Raw genomic sequence first — 15,406 nt, forward strand, 5'->3', positions numbered from 1 at the left:
ACTTGTCAGTCTTGATTTTCATCGTTACTCTTGGGATGATTGTCATTTTTCCTTGTTTGGGCTCTCGTAAAGACCTTAACAGGAATCGTAGTTTCGTTTTCTAACCCTCCACTGGAAGGCAGTGCTCCCAGCATATTCAAAGTAGTCTTTGCTCCTTTTCTTAGGTTCTTAGGGCAATCAGAAATCAAGTGGGTAATTCCACACTTGGTGCAATATGCGTTGACCCTAATGATTTCATCATGAGGACAGTCTCTCAGCCAATGGTCTCCACCACACTTGTAGAATGGTCCCTTAGGTTGTTGAGGTGCTCCTTGAGCTCCTCTTTGTTGGTGTGCATGCCTCTGTCTGCTCATGCCTCCGCTGGCTATGAACAACAATGTTCGTTCGTCCAAGCTATATCTTCCTTCTCCTGCTGCCTGTGCAGTGGTCCTGTATTTCCTATCATGCTCCATGGTTCCGGTGTGGAGGGTTCTTTCGGTGGATAATAGACAGGATTTTCCGCATATCCATTGGGATCTTCATAATATGCATGCATAGGCACCAAAGCCTTTTCTTCTGATTCAGTTACGGTTGGTGTGTATCTTATGCCCACTAGTCATAATACTGGTAGGGGTGGTTGTTGCCCCAACACTGATTGTGGTCTTTCTATAGCTACAAGTCCTGGTAGGTTGCCTGCTTGATATCTAGGCATCGGTGGAATTTAAGGAGATGCTACCTGAGCTTGGAGAGTATAAGGTCTCTCTCTCACATATCCCTTGTTATAATAACATTCCTCCATCCCGTGGTTTGTCCATTTTTTCTCAATAGCACACCACTTGGGCTGTTTACCTTGGGGTTTGGCATACAAATTAATCTTTTTTAGCACTTCCTCTACAAGCTACTCATGGCTTACAGCTACTTCTCCTTTTGGTGCTGTCTTAATGGACTTGCTTCCACTTTGTTGTGAGGATGAATCTTCGTCGAGATCCTTGAATTCACCCTCTTTGTAGACCGCGCAATTGTCTACAGGTAAAGAGCCTCCTTAGTTAACTCATTTAACGTTGTGCTCCTCTTCATATGTAAGTCCTTCTGGAGATCTGCATTCCTCAGTCCTTGAATAAATATAAGCATAAGTCTGGATTGAGTTGGCAGTTCTTCCATAGGACAGAACTTAATATATCTTTTTAGTCTTAGGGCTTCCTTTCTCACAGATTCCCCTTCTTTCTGTTTGAATTTGTGGATTTGTGAGACAGTATTATGAGCTATTCCCCTTTGTGAGAATTCCTCAATAAACTCGTCAAACACCTCCTCCATAGACTCAAAGTCTCTTCGCTCCACAGGGTCAAACCAAGTAGCTGCATCATCCTCTAAGGTTAGTCCAAACCCTGCAAATTGGGTAGGGAAGTCTAACACCTCTTCAGCTCTAATTACACCCACAAAGGCTGCTACATGATCTCTCGGATCCCTGTTTCCCGTGTATTTCTTGTTTATCCATTTTTGCACTTGAGAAGGTATAATTCTACGTTGGTCTACAAATCTCATCATTGGATCTCCACGTCCTAGTTGATCTACCTCCTCTGGTCTTTTGTAGTGTCCAGGTTCCTCTCCCTGTGGTGCTCCTAAGCCATAATTTCTAACAGTTCTTTCCAGAGATGGTTCATCTCTCCGAACACGTTCTATGGGTGGTCTTCCAGGCTCTGTTGACCCTTGAGTCTTTGGCTTACTCTCTCCTTGATACCGTGAATAGAGTGGTGGTTCTTGTAAATCCCTTATCCCTCATGCGGCTTGATAACCATCTCGATTTCGGTCTTGTTCTAATGTTGCACTCTGTCAAAGCCATGCCTGCAATGATGGCTGGGTAGCTGGTTGGTCCTGGTAGTTGAACGTCGGTTGCCGGGTAGAATGTGAGGCCACGTCATACTCTTCTGAAAATGGATTTGTCGATTTGCTAGGGATGTAGGTGGCTCTTGGTATTTCTTCGGGGCCATATGTTGATGCTCCTGGAACCGTTGCCTTTTTCACCTCCTCTGGGAGAACACGTGTGTATTCCCGCCCGTACCTATCAACAAAAAAAATATCCTTCTCCATAGCAATTTCATAAGAGAATAAGTAAAGAACCTTGTCTTTGCTTAATTAGTTTGGGTAGGGTTCTTTGCATCGGAAGTAAGAAACTATTCCCTCGCTCTCATGCTTGTAAATCCCCACATTCTCATTATAGGTTGAGAACCTGGTTGTTTTCTTATCATACATAAAAAGCGCTCCAGGTCGATCAATGTTTGGAGGCGGTTCTTGGGTTTCTAAAACCATTTTCCCTTTCGCCACGTTATCTCCATATCTGTTGTAATCCTCACGGTTACTAACTATCAGATAGTGGTTCCCCTTTTCGTCTCGAAATCTATCTCCATCATCATAGACTCGAATTATCTCCGGTCTCTAAGCCGATCTTTCTTCAATACAAATACACTTGCGTCCTCGATAGTTAGAATAAACTAAGACTCCCCTCGCGTTTGTTCCTTCTAAGAATATTACAGTGAACCTGGAATCGTTCAAAGGATTTCGGGAGGTGCTTCCCCCTGGCATTGGTCCTTCATAGGAGACACCTTCTGGCTGTTGACTACCCATCATGAAGAAGGACTTGTCTGACGAAGTGTCAGTATCACTACCCTCCTCAATAATCGATACTAGTGGATCTAGCCGATACTAGTGGATCTAGCCTTGCCTGAGTTACACTCTCTTCAATGGACGTGGTACTTACTTGACTTTTGACACTTTTAGCTCCTGACTAAAAAAAGGCCCTGACCTTAAATACATAAGACTCAAAACTGTATTGCGAACTTAAAGCTTACATGGACTTCTCTTGCCTGCTCAACTATGTGATGATCTCCTTCTGGAATCTACACATGTATGGTTAGTCTGTTCACTAGGGCTTCCTTGAACCAGGAAAAAATCTTTCAATTATGTACATCAATCATTTTTTTATGACAATTGGTCAGTCTTAGCCAATTTGTGTTTTTTTCCCCAATGGGTGTTTCAGGGTCTTTTGGTGGTCCAATTTCAAATGTGAAATGAGGGTTGGGGTCTATGTGACAAGAATGTCCTAAATGTATAGTCACCATTTGCTGTCTGAATCAGCTCTTTTTGAGTCTATCGCGATAGACGGACAGATTCCTCAGTATAAGTCAATTTAAAATTGTGACTTCACCTTTGGGTTCCCCTTATTCTCTAGAGTCTATCCCTCAAGTTTTATGAAATTTGGACACTTAGTTTGGGTTTTGGGCCAATTTTAGGGAATTTGTCAGAGCGTGATTCTCTATCTGGGCCTTAGATTCACTTTCAGTGATCTAAACACCTTGAAATTTGGTGTGTATGCTATTTAGGCTCTGCTAAAGCTATCCCTAGGAGGGATTTGAAAAATAAGGTCCCTAGCCCCTACTTCCCCAGTCTATCGCGATAGACTGACAAATTTCTCCAGTGTTGGCCTTTTTCACAAGTTCTCTCCACAGCTGGTTTCCCCACTCCCTGTATAGTGCATTGACAAGTTTGTGCACTGTTTGGACATTTGGTCAAAGCCTTCTTGCCACATTGTCTCTGAATTCAGACTCTAAACACCAGTCTTGAGGTTTGGTGGTCAAGATGGTGTCCAAATTCACTCAATTTTTGTGAGCACCCTTGTATTGATGTGTTAAACCTATGGTATAAAGGGTTTTTCTAGATTGTTATTCTATCTCCAAATCACTAGTCTATCACGATAGACTCACCAGAGAGAAACTGGGATGTGATTTTTTTTAATGTTTTTGGACAGTTATGTTCCCTGTGCCCATATAAGTCTATCCCCTGAGTTTTACTGAATTTGGACTCATTTTGACCTTGGACTCAAACACTTGACAAATTTCACTTTTTTATGGCAAATTCACAACTCAAATGCACTTAAAGTGATGCAAATTTTATGACACTTCAACTTAAGCTTGTGAATATCAGTTGTACATCATGACACAATCAGTTTGTCCCAAGCTAGTGGTTATATCTCTTTTTGGCCTCTCTAGGTTCACTTAGTGTTTTCTTATGGCAATCCCTTGTTTCTTTTTGTTGGTTTTGGTCGCAATTTTAGCGTTTTCTCAAGCGCTGGATCATAAATCCAAATGTCTACTCTATTCACACCCTTAAAGAGTATATGGTGTGGGTTTTTCTTTCAAGGCAAGCAAACAGCCTCATTGTTTCTTCTTTTTGTTTATTTTGCGTTTTTACAACGTTTTTCTACACTATTTCTACACAACCATAACAAGCACTCAAAACCATAAAACCATAACTCCACATTATCCTACCTAACTAAATCTAACTAGTCACAGACCCTCGGCAAGACACAGGCTTCCTGGCTATCCACTAGACCTCAGGATACTCTCTCCTGGATCTTGTTCTAAAAGTTTAAGCTCTATCTAGTCAAAACTAAAGTAAGCTAACCATCACACGAGTGACGTAGATCTCCCTACTTAAGGTTTTGTGTCCCCGGCAACGGCGCCAATGTTTTAGGACAACCTACTCCCCTGTTCATGCTCACAAGCACGACACAGACAACATACTTGTCATCCAGTGACACGACTAACCCGTAGGTGCACAGAGGCAATCTTGTTAGCTTGTCAGGCTGAGACCAACCTACACATATGCACTTCTATGATACATCAATCACTAATCCTTGTTAACTCCAACCCAATATATCCCTAAACGCTCATAACACCGTTTACACATCAAATGAACTCGGAATCGCTTCAACTTGCTAGGCACCATCCTCTCACTAGGATACACTTACCTATAAGTCCAATCTCACCATATTTTAACCCTAGTTATCTCAAATACAGTCGCGATAGACTCACAAATCATAAACTAAAAGTGTGTGAAACCTAAGTCTATGAGTATCTATGCGTAGCTAATCTCTCCCTCGTTCCATAAAGTACTTGATTGTTGAAAACAGACACTGTTTGTGCTACTTACAAGCAAAAAAGCTCGTGGAAGGATCGCTCGCGAACAGCTCGAGATGTGAATGTGTGGCGTGGGCGCGTAGCTCTCGGAGAGGCTACAGCGATGGTGTGGTCGCTTCGTCAATCCAGTGAGGGAGATGCGCATAGCGAAGAGGATAAGATCACTCTCTCTCTCTCTCTCTCTCTCTCTCTCTCTCTCTCTCTCTCTCTCTCTCTCTCTCTCTCTCTCTCTCTCTCTCTCTCTCTCTCTCTCTCTCTCTCTCTCTCTCTCTCTCTCTGAGACTCGTACGATGCAGAATTAATTAAAAAATAATGTTATTCAAAAATGGTTCTCAGGTGACCTTTATACTTTAGTCAGCTTAGCTCAAAATGTACATGGGGTTTTAATTGAGTTCTAGTCATCATAATTACAAAGTGGAAACGCATTGCGTCTTAACCAACTAATAAATCTATACATAATTCAAACAATTGGATAAAGACGGTAGACATCATTGGCATTACAAAGGGGATTTGATAATCATTACAAAGGGAACTTATACCACTGTTGGGATCCAACAATCCTACTGCCTCAATTACCAACAATAAGCTGCAAATTTTCTTTAATTATCTTCAGGCTCTGTGTGCCCTTGATGAATTCTCTTACCGAGTTCGATGGATTCAGCTTACTTGCCTCACCTTGGGCGGTCATTGGCCCTTTGTATCTTTTGTGCGGGTGGCCCATTTGGCATACATATCGACTAAAGCATCGCCAAGCACAACAACTCCCCTCTTGGCATACATAAAGGCACCTTATTTGATACGCATACCAGCCGAATCATTGCCAACTACAAGTGAGCATCAAAAACAAATTGCCAAGCACAACATCTTCCCATAACAGTCATTGATTTACAATATCTTCGTGAACTTTGCTGCGTATACCAGCATCTCAAATAATGCCACATGCTTCTAAGATGCACGTATAGGTGATTGCACTTACCAGAAGGCATTCCCTTTTTCACTCGGTTGTTAATTGCTTGTATCAGCTTCTCAGATAATGCCAAAATTATCCGGCTCAGTAGTGCGCCGGCAACTGTCATCGGCCTCAAGCCGTATTATCTGATCAAGCCGGACTCTGTCTGACGATCCGTAAATCCCTTTAGACCTCTCAAAATGCATAAACTTCATACAAACCCTATTGAGGCTGCAAAATTTCCAGATGGCACACCGACCGAGCAGACCGGACTGGTACGGAACCGGCCCCCCAGTGAATCTTTAACGGTCAATATCTTGGCAACCGGAACTCCGATCGCTGATCTGAAAAGACCGACATGCTCCACAAAGTGAGCACTTCAGGTCATGCATTCATTTCAATTTTGTCACCTCAGCCATAGTTGCCCAATCCGGTACGGATCTGCAATCGACTTAAACTTCAAACTGCCATAACTTTTTCATCGTATCTCTAATAGACGAGCCGTAAAGACAGGCCGATATAACACTTCAAGCACTGCAGTTCTAGATCATAATCTCCCATCTGTACTCACTTCATGCATACTCATTTTTGGCATCATTAAGGCATGCATCTGTTGGCCCTTTTAAGCCACATCTGGCATACATTAATCATTAAGCTTGGCCTCTTAACATGCCCTGATCACTACTCACTAAATGTGTAGACTTCAAAGAAGCTTAGCTTACATTTCTCAGCTCTTTTTCTTTTCATGAAAGTAGAGCTGTACGACAATGCTCTCTTCCAAGCTTCCAAACGATGCATAACACATTCCTCAGTGGGTCCACTATATGATGTTAATATATCATGTGAGCTCTACAAGAGGGGTTTAAGCAATTTTACAAAGATGCATTAACAAGAGGGTTTCTATAAATCCATTTTGCCAAAAAAAAAGCAATTAATGCTTCAAAAAAGAGAAGTCAATCTATTCATGTCAACATTTTAACAGAGGGGTTTTTAGGTACCTTGCAAACACACACTATATAGGGGCGGGACCCTTGAGGCACATTCATGATGCAGTTTAGGTTTAGGTTTTTGGTTTAAGTTATGATTTGTATTTTTTTGCAAAGTTTGAAAGTAAATTTATGTGTCCACAGGTTTTATGAGTGGCAACCACGATGTGTGACTATCTGATCGAGACGTATATCTCTCGACCAATGTAATCAATTGAAAATGGAATGTTCATTGAACAAGATGACTTACGCATGAGCATGTCTTTTGTGAATATGGAGAGTTCAATCCATCAATTATAGATTGAGTTATTTCCAATCACATTTCATTGATATGTGTGAAGGACGGTAGTAAGACTAGTCTTTCTTAATTATTGGACTTGCTTTGTATTGAAAACCGTCAATGTTTAACTCATTAGAACTCCAATTACGGAAAATTAGATATCAATTCTACAAGCCATAAGGCATGTTTGCAAAAGATCTGCTCAACCAAAAAACATGGTTGCTATTCCTAAAGCGCCTTCAAGTTTGAAGGGTGAAAGTGTTGTCGTGCTGTTACACGTACATAGTTGGAACGAATGCTACAAGATATATCTTGAAACTTTTTAGATACATAAGTATATTTTCTATAAAGTACATATTCATATTTAAGTATAATAATAAGCTTTCCATCTCATCCTATTATTTATATCAAGGGTAACATATTTATACTTTACCATTAGAAAGCACTATGGGAAAAAGAATCAATAGGCCCGCCTCTTTAACTTGGGGGCAAAAAGCATTGGTTATTTCTTTTTACTATCTCATTATCATCTCACACCCTAACTAGATCATATATCTAGGGTAACTTTTAATATGTGTGTGTGTGTGTGTGTGTGTGTGTGTACATTCTCTGGAGAAAAGATCGAGCCGCTCCAAGGGTTCTATGAATAACGATGATGATAAGTTGTGGCCAAATGTTATGAAACTTTGTAGGAAAAGAAAGCTTACAAAGGAGATCCTACATGAGGCAGGGGATTTCATACGCATAGAAACAGGATGGAATGATCCAATGGACTCATTGTCAGTGCATGCCTACATTACAAAATGCCAATAAAATGAATCTATTGTAGAAGAGAAGTGCAGACACAAGAATATTGATGAAGGATCATCAAAAAGAGCTTCTAAAAGTGGGGGAAGAAGTGATTCCATGCCTTCTTAAACACCCCCGACACAAGGAGCATCTCCACCTGAAATACTTATGGAGGAGTCTACAACAAGAAAGAAGAGAGATCCAACAAAAGGTAAGCCAAAAGGCCCAACTTATAAACTACAATCTGATATTGAGGTAGCTAAAGATTTAAAGAAAGTCTTGGAGGATAGGATTTTGAATAGCAAGATTGAGTTTACTATGGAAGAAGTCGTTGGCATTGCAAAGCATGAATTCCATGAGGAGATCATTGACATCATCAAGAGAAAGAGGCAAACTCTTGTTGAGGTTGCTCGTCCACAGGCTGAAGGTGAAACCATGAAGACGCAAGGGAAGACGCAAGGGATGTAGTGGTGAGATACGTAGGATGATGAATGTGTAGTAGGATGATATTAGTCCACTGGAAGAGTGAAGCAAGTGCATTTTTCAAATGACGATGAAGACGTTGAGGCCATTTCTAGGAGCCACTATTCACGATGTAAAGGGGACTACATTGGTACAAAACAAAGAAGGCTCTCGCCTGATCCAAGAATAAGGAAAGTATCTTTTGCAAACTCACAGTTAACAATACATGGATCGGTATGTTTTACAGAGTTTCAGGACTTGAAGAGATATGAGAGAAAATATGTACGTAATGTGAAAAAAGAATTGGTAAAAAATGTACGTAATGTGCAAAAAGAATTGGCAAAAAAAGTATTGCTTGAGCACAATGAAAATGTTTTGGGTTTTTGTGAACAAGTTTCTTTTGTAGATACTATGGGTGAGCTTGATGCTATAATGGAGTCTAGTTTGCATCTTGAAAATGAATTTGTGGAAGTATGCTCTATGGAAATGTATCAAGTAATAGAAGCCTTTAAAAAAACCAATGTTTTAAGCAAACAGTTGGCCCAGAAGTCCATGTTGAGACTAAATACAAGAGTGTAGCAAAGAAGGTAAAACCAGTAGCTTCAACCTTACCACTCAACAACTGGGAAAAGAGGGTTCTTTGCAACCAAGTTTGAGGAGTACTAAAAAGATTGGGTACACCTTCACAAAGGAGTATTTTCAAGAGTTGCAGATTGGTTGCAAGGAGTTTCTAACATAGGACAAGACAAAGTGCTTTAAAGAAATGCTTTAAAAACTTAGTAAGGCTTTTGCATTTGAGCCACATGAGATAGGATGTGTTGATCCTTCTATTGTAGCTCTTATGGTAAGTTTTACAATACCTCATGTGCCTTGGAATCTGCGGCCAATTCCGGTTTCAAAGGTTCATTTGCCCAAGTTAGCCTTGAAGATGAAATCATGGAAGTTCTACAAGGGAACTGAAACTGCAGAAAATCATATGTGGCACATACCAGAGGATGTGCAGGTTTAGAGGGGGTGGATGTCATGGTGTGGCACGTACATAGTGAAAACGAATGCTACAAGATCTATCTTGTAACTTTTTAGATACATCAGTATATTTTCAATAATGAACATATGCATATCTAAGTATAATAATCAGCTTTTCGTCTCATCCTATGACTTATCTCAAGGGTAACATATTCTTACTTGACCGTTAGAAAGTCCTATATGGAAAAAAGTGTCAATAGCTCCGCCTCTTTAACTTGGGGACAAAAAACATTCGTTCTTTCTTTCCGCTATCTCATTATCATCTCACATCCTAGCTAAATCATATATCTAGGGTAACTTCCAATATATATATATATATATATATATATATATATATATATATATATATATATATTCTATGTTTTTTTTATTGCTTTTTAAATAGCTACTAGGAAGAAATCAAATGCTAGTGGGACACTAGCTTGCATGATTTTCAAAGATGCACTCATTTTAATGCATTATTAATAGGATGATTATAAACCTCTTTCAAGGAGCAATGTCATGCTTTCATATTGCATGAGGCGTCCATTGGAATCAAGTGAAAGTCTAAGCTAAGGGGATCACAAGAAGACTTTTGCTACCACAAAGATATCATATTTTGGTTCTTTTTTTACACTAGGTTCCAATCCAAATTGCAAAATTTATATAAAATAAGGGTCGTAGCTTATGAGCTGAAATTTCTTCCCCTATTTTTACTTTTTAATTTGGAGCCACGATTGAGGAGATATGATCAAAATGATATGAGGAGATATGATCAAAATGGTGGATCCTAGTATGTTCACATCATGCAGGGACTACCCATTTCAAACTTTGTCAATTTATGTTCACAGTGGCTCTTCTCTTTGTTGTGTAACCCTTAGGGGTTCCCTTCACCTGTAAAAGGGGACCTCTTCTTCCTTGAAAACCATTCATGAGAGAGTGAGAGGATTGAGACCTGATTGTACTTAGCCATAAACATAAGCCTAAGCCTACACCTGCTCCTAGAGGAAGACTAGACAATCTTGTAAGCTATCCTTAGAACATCAACTCTAATCAAAGAAGGACTTAAACTTGGTGCATCAATCAAGTCTTGAATTCTTTTTTCTTCTCTCTCCATCAAAATGGTGAATAACTCCCGAAGGGTTTGTCAAGTAAGATGTGTTTTACTTTGATATTTTGTTCGTTTCTTGTTGTTTTCTTTTTCATCTCTAATTTTATCTCCCTCTCTAACCAAAGCTCTCTCTCTCACTCTCTAACCAAAGCTCTCTCTCTCTCTCTCTCTCTCTCTCTCTCTCTCTACAAAATCTAGGTTCTCCTTGCTACATGTGAGGTCCCCACCCCGTCGTTTCAAACGACGGATCTGATGGTAAACCTGGTGGCCACTAGATCTACAGCGGAAGCAAACAAAGTGGTTTTGGGTTCAACTAGCGGACGATCTCTCATCACCAAGTGAATCGAGTTCGAGCCTACTAGCATCGAGATCTAGTTCCACCTCGTAGGGGAAGAGTGTCTAATCAATTATCGGTCCTAAAACCCACCTTCCAAGAGGAGAGAAGTCTCGAGTGCATTTTTCCCCATAGTTTTCAGAGGCACGTACACTTCAGACTTCGCCGCTCTTGGGGCAATGAGTAATACTAGCGTCAATTTATAGTACTATGGGGACGGAGAGTTCCCGACCAATCGGGACCACCCTTCTCATAGTCATTGGCAACCTGAGCCAAGCCCCCACTTTCCACCCCCACACTCACACTTCCTTGTGTGTCCTAATTACTACCATAGTGGTTGTTCAACATAAAAGTTCCTTGATTAGATTCCAATTCACAGGGTTAGTTAAGATAGCCCTTCAACCAGTATTGCAAAGCGGCACCAAGACAGAGTTCTAGTAAAAATTCTACTCAAACTTATTCATTAAAATTCCAATGTTCTGGAGGTACAACATCCCCCCTCCAGCGAGAGTTTACTCCTCCCGTTGTCGCCTAGCTGTCCATACAACTAGGTATGTCCACCGCATAGAAAGCACGACATGGACATTAGAGAGCAAGACGTGGGTTCCCACCGCTTAACCAGCAGACGTGGGTATCCACCGCTTAACCAACAGTCGTGGATTCAAGAGCCCTTAACTAGGAACTCTGCCCCCTGTGATCAAGAGGGGGTTCGGACTAGTATTAACATTGGAAATAGAAATGAACATGCCGAGCTAAATTTTCCCTAGCATACATTCTTTCCTATTTCAAACAGTATATCCATCAACCATTCTTTCCTACTTAGAATTTAATATACAATTGAATTCAAATGCCGAGGTTTCCGTCGGATTTCTCCAACATGTTTAGGGATATGTTCTTGCCTAGCTTATTGTATGCATTGTTAAACAAACTGAAATAAAATGTGACATACCTCCTCCATTTCCTCGTCATTGGCAAGTAAGATGGCCGGTACTTGGTCGTCCATGGGAGCTTTCCCCTTCCCATTAACGTTGCTTGTTCCTGCCTCGTGGTCGTGGGCACCACCGAAGCGAGTTCTCTTTATCGGGGCCATTTTATACTCACTACTTAATTGACAAACTCGGAGAAAAAGAACTACTGTCCGAGAATACCATAACAATCAAGATGACAGATTAAAATCACAGAACAATCCTTCTTATACGAGAGGGTTAGATTTTCTTCGAGACATAGCAATTTTTATGGATAATACTTTACTTGTCCTATGGGAACTGGCTCTAAAATTTAAATACTTGGCCTAGGTAATTAAGAATTTTCAGATTTTTACTAATTAAATTACAAGAGAGGTGAATTAAACATGCTTAATCACCTTCCTGAAGTAAGTAGAGAAAAGCAGAATCATCATATGCATAGGTGAGAGGATATTCCCTTCCTAGTGGATTAATGACGGATTAATTTTTCTTAATTATATCCTAATCTATGAATAAATTGAATCCAACTTAGTTACTCCAATATTGTGTGGTAATAGAATGAAATTGACCAAATCCACATCATTACTGGCTTGACAATTAATTACTATGCTGACTAGCGAGAGATTTCTTCTTAATAATCATGCATTAATCTATAATTAGGAGAGATAAAAGGCTTGCATAATTAACTATTGGATGATGATTATGTAATAGAATAATGATATGGAAAATTAGAGAGCAGCTATTAAGAAATATAGCTATGATTAAGCATAATAGATGAGGAATTAAGAGATTCTAAACATCATGGCACTGACAAAATTTGAAAAACTGCTAAAAATAGTAAATTTTTACCATTTATGATTGTTTCATGGTACAATGGTGTTCTTTTAGCTCGGGGTCGGAGACCTTACATCCTCCCCAACGTGAAAAATTTGAGATGTCCTCATCTCAAGAATACATCTGGATAAACTCTATGCTAACTACTTAGGTACATATATCCTTTGTCTAAAGTAAAGACATCCTCTGATAATAGAATAGTCTTTAGCTTTACGCATTTTATTCTGCTGAACTTTGATGAGATTCTGGTGCTTGAATTATTGCTCACTAGGATTAGCAGTTGCAGCATACAGAGCTGCTCTCTCATCAGCTTCGTCACCCACAGTTGGTTGTCTCACTACGGCATTAGCGAAAGCTCCGCTTCCTTGTCCTATGTTTCCTCTTCCTCGGCCTCCTCTTTCGTTTGGTTAACCTTGCCCGTTGACGTTCAAAGGTACATTATTAGCACCGGATATTTGGGAAATCCTTTTTGGACATCGACGTTTGTAATGTCCATACTCCTGGCATTCAAAACATTTTATATTGGGAAACTCGGTAGCTGCCGTAGTAGCTATTACAGGATGATGGTCGTATACAGGGTTGATTGGTATGTTACTCCAGTTGTCTGTCTTGGCCCTCTTTGAAAAACAGTATTGACTATCTTGGGTAGTCCTCTGAATCTCTTTAGCCAACGGTTTGGCCCTTAGCAAGGCATCTTGCAGAGTTGCTGGCCTGAGAGCTTCTAGTCGTTTGTTCAAGGGGTCGATGAGTCCTTGGCAGAACCGTGCTACTTGTTGTTCCAATGTCATCCTAGGAGCATATCTCCAAAGTGTGACAAACTTCGAGTAGTATTCTTCGACAGAAGAAGTCAGCTGTCGAAGTGAGAAAAACCCATTCATCTTCAAGGCTTTGTGAGCGGGTGGTAAGTATCGCTCTATCACAATAGCCTTGATGTCTTCCCATGACTAGGAAGATCCCTTGATATCCAAGTCCCTGCAATGTTGTTTCCACCAGATCTTGGCATTGCCAGACAAGGCGAACATCGCAAGCATGGTTTGATTCTCGGGTTTTGATCGTCTCGAAAAACTGCACCTGTACCCCGAATTTGAAAAAATACATTTTCGAAACCCGAGGGCTGCTAAATATGGCAGGTACTCGGATAGATACACCGTTAGAGCTTAGTATAGCAATTTACGGCATTAAATTCCGACTCGTATGGCCCGTTTTAGCCTAAAAGTAAAATTTCCTAAGGTTGTGCGGGGAGGCACCGAGGCTCGAGGCTGTGTGGGAACAGGTTCCAGGCCACTCAGAGCCTGCTTTAGCAGCTAGGGGGCGCCCTCTCTTCTTTTGGGAGTTGTGGGAGAGTTTCCAAGCTTGAGAGTGAGTGTGAGAGTCAGTTAGATTAGCTAACTGGACACTTGGTAGGCATGTAACTAGACTTTCCATGCATGAAGTGAGTGATGTTACCATATACATGTGGTAGTGATGTGTGTGAACACACTAGGACCGCCGGGGCATTTTTTCCCTCTTTAGGAGGTTTTTTCCCCCGTGCATTATATATACGCCCATCACTCTAGGGCTAACTATCTTTCCATTGCACACTAAGTAACACACTCTCTATTGTGTGCATTGAGCTTCCTTCGTCTTCTCCAAGCTATGTGTGTTTCTCTGCAACCCTAATTCCAACAATTGGTATCAGAGCAGGTCACGTCCTCCCGGGCTAAGTCGCCAGCTGCTCCAGCACACGCCTGCTCACTTTCTCCGTTTTCAGTGAGCTTTGGCGAGCGTTCGCAGGTCGACAAATATTTTGGGCAAGCTCGAAGAGCTTGGTCTGCTCAGAATTTTGATTTGGGCTCATTTCGGCCTCCGTTTCCACTACGGGCAGTACTGCACAGGCTATTTCATCATTTTGTGCAGATTTTCTGTCAGTGCCGTTTTCTGCATAACAGGTGCCTTATAGTCTTCTACGGTTTGTGCTATATAGCACAAGTTGTTCCCGCTCCATTTCTCCTATTTTCGGGCAGTTTTCACATCAGGTGCAGCATTTACCATGGCTGACAACAACAACACAGATGTGTTCAAGATGTTTGCTGTTGAGGACAGGTTGGATGGGGACAACTACCCTATGTGGGCTTATATGATGCAACATGTTCTTGTGTCAAAAGGTGTCTGGAACATTGTGCAGGGCATTGATGTACGTCCTGGTTCTGAAGATGTAGGCGATGTTGAGGATGTTGCAGGTCTTGCTGCAAGGATTGCAGCTGTTAGAGTTGTTTTGCCTACGGCAGAACAAGCTCGTTGGGATGTTAAGGATGCGCAGGCTCATGCATTGATTGCGTTGTCTGTGAAGCGCACCATTATTCCTCACATTCGTTCAGCAAAATCTGCAAAACAGGCTTGGGATATTCTAGCAGGTCTTTATGCAAGCCGCAATGAGGCTAAAATTGCTTTGCTACGTAAAGAGCTAGAGTCAAAGATTATGCATGAGGAAGATGATATGGACACTTTCCTTGCTAGTGTCAAGGATATCAATCAGCAACTCATTTCTGCAGGTGAAGTCATTTCGGACAGTTCCCTTGTGCAAACTGTTCTTGATGCCTTACCAGATTCCTACCAGACTTTTGCTAGTACTTGGAGAGTGATGACCCAAGGAAATCCTGAAGTTGTCAAGTTTGATGCATTATGCACATTGCTGTTGCAAGAGTCACTTTCTAGAAAAAACAGGACTAGGCAGCGTGCAGTTGAACAGGCTTTTATTGC

At 41.0% G+C, this 15,406-nt stretch overlaps 1 pseudogene; it reads right to left on the reverse strand.

Moving 5' to 3' along the window:
* Positions 1-974: 974 nt before the first annotated feature.
* LOC147461543 (uncharacterized) lies at positions 975-2,286 on the reverse strand (annotated as a pseudogene).
* Between the last annotated feature and the right edge of the window lie 13,120 nt (positions 2,287-15,406).

Source organism: Adiantum capillus-veneris, chromosome 3, assembly GCF_014529385.1.
Source record: "Adiantum capillus-veneris isolate H3 chromosome 3, ASM1452938v2, whole genome shotgun sequence".
Taxonomy (NCBI): Eukaryota; Viridiplantae; Streptophyta; class Polypodiopsida; order Polypodiales; family Pteridaceae; genus Adiantum; species Adiantum capillus-veneris.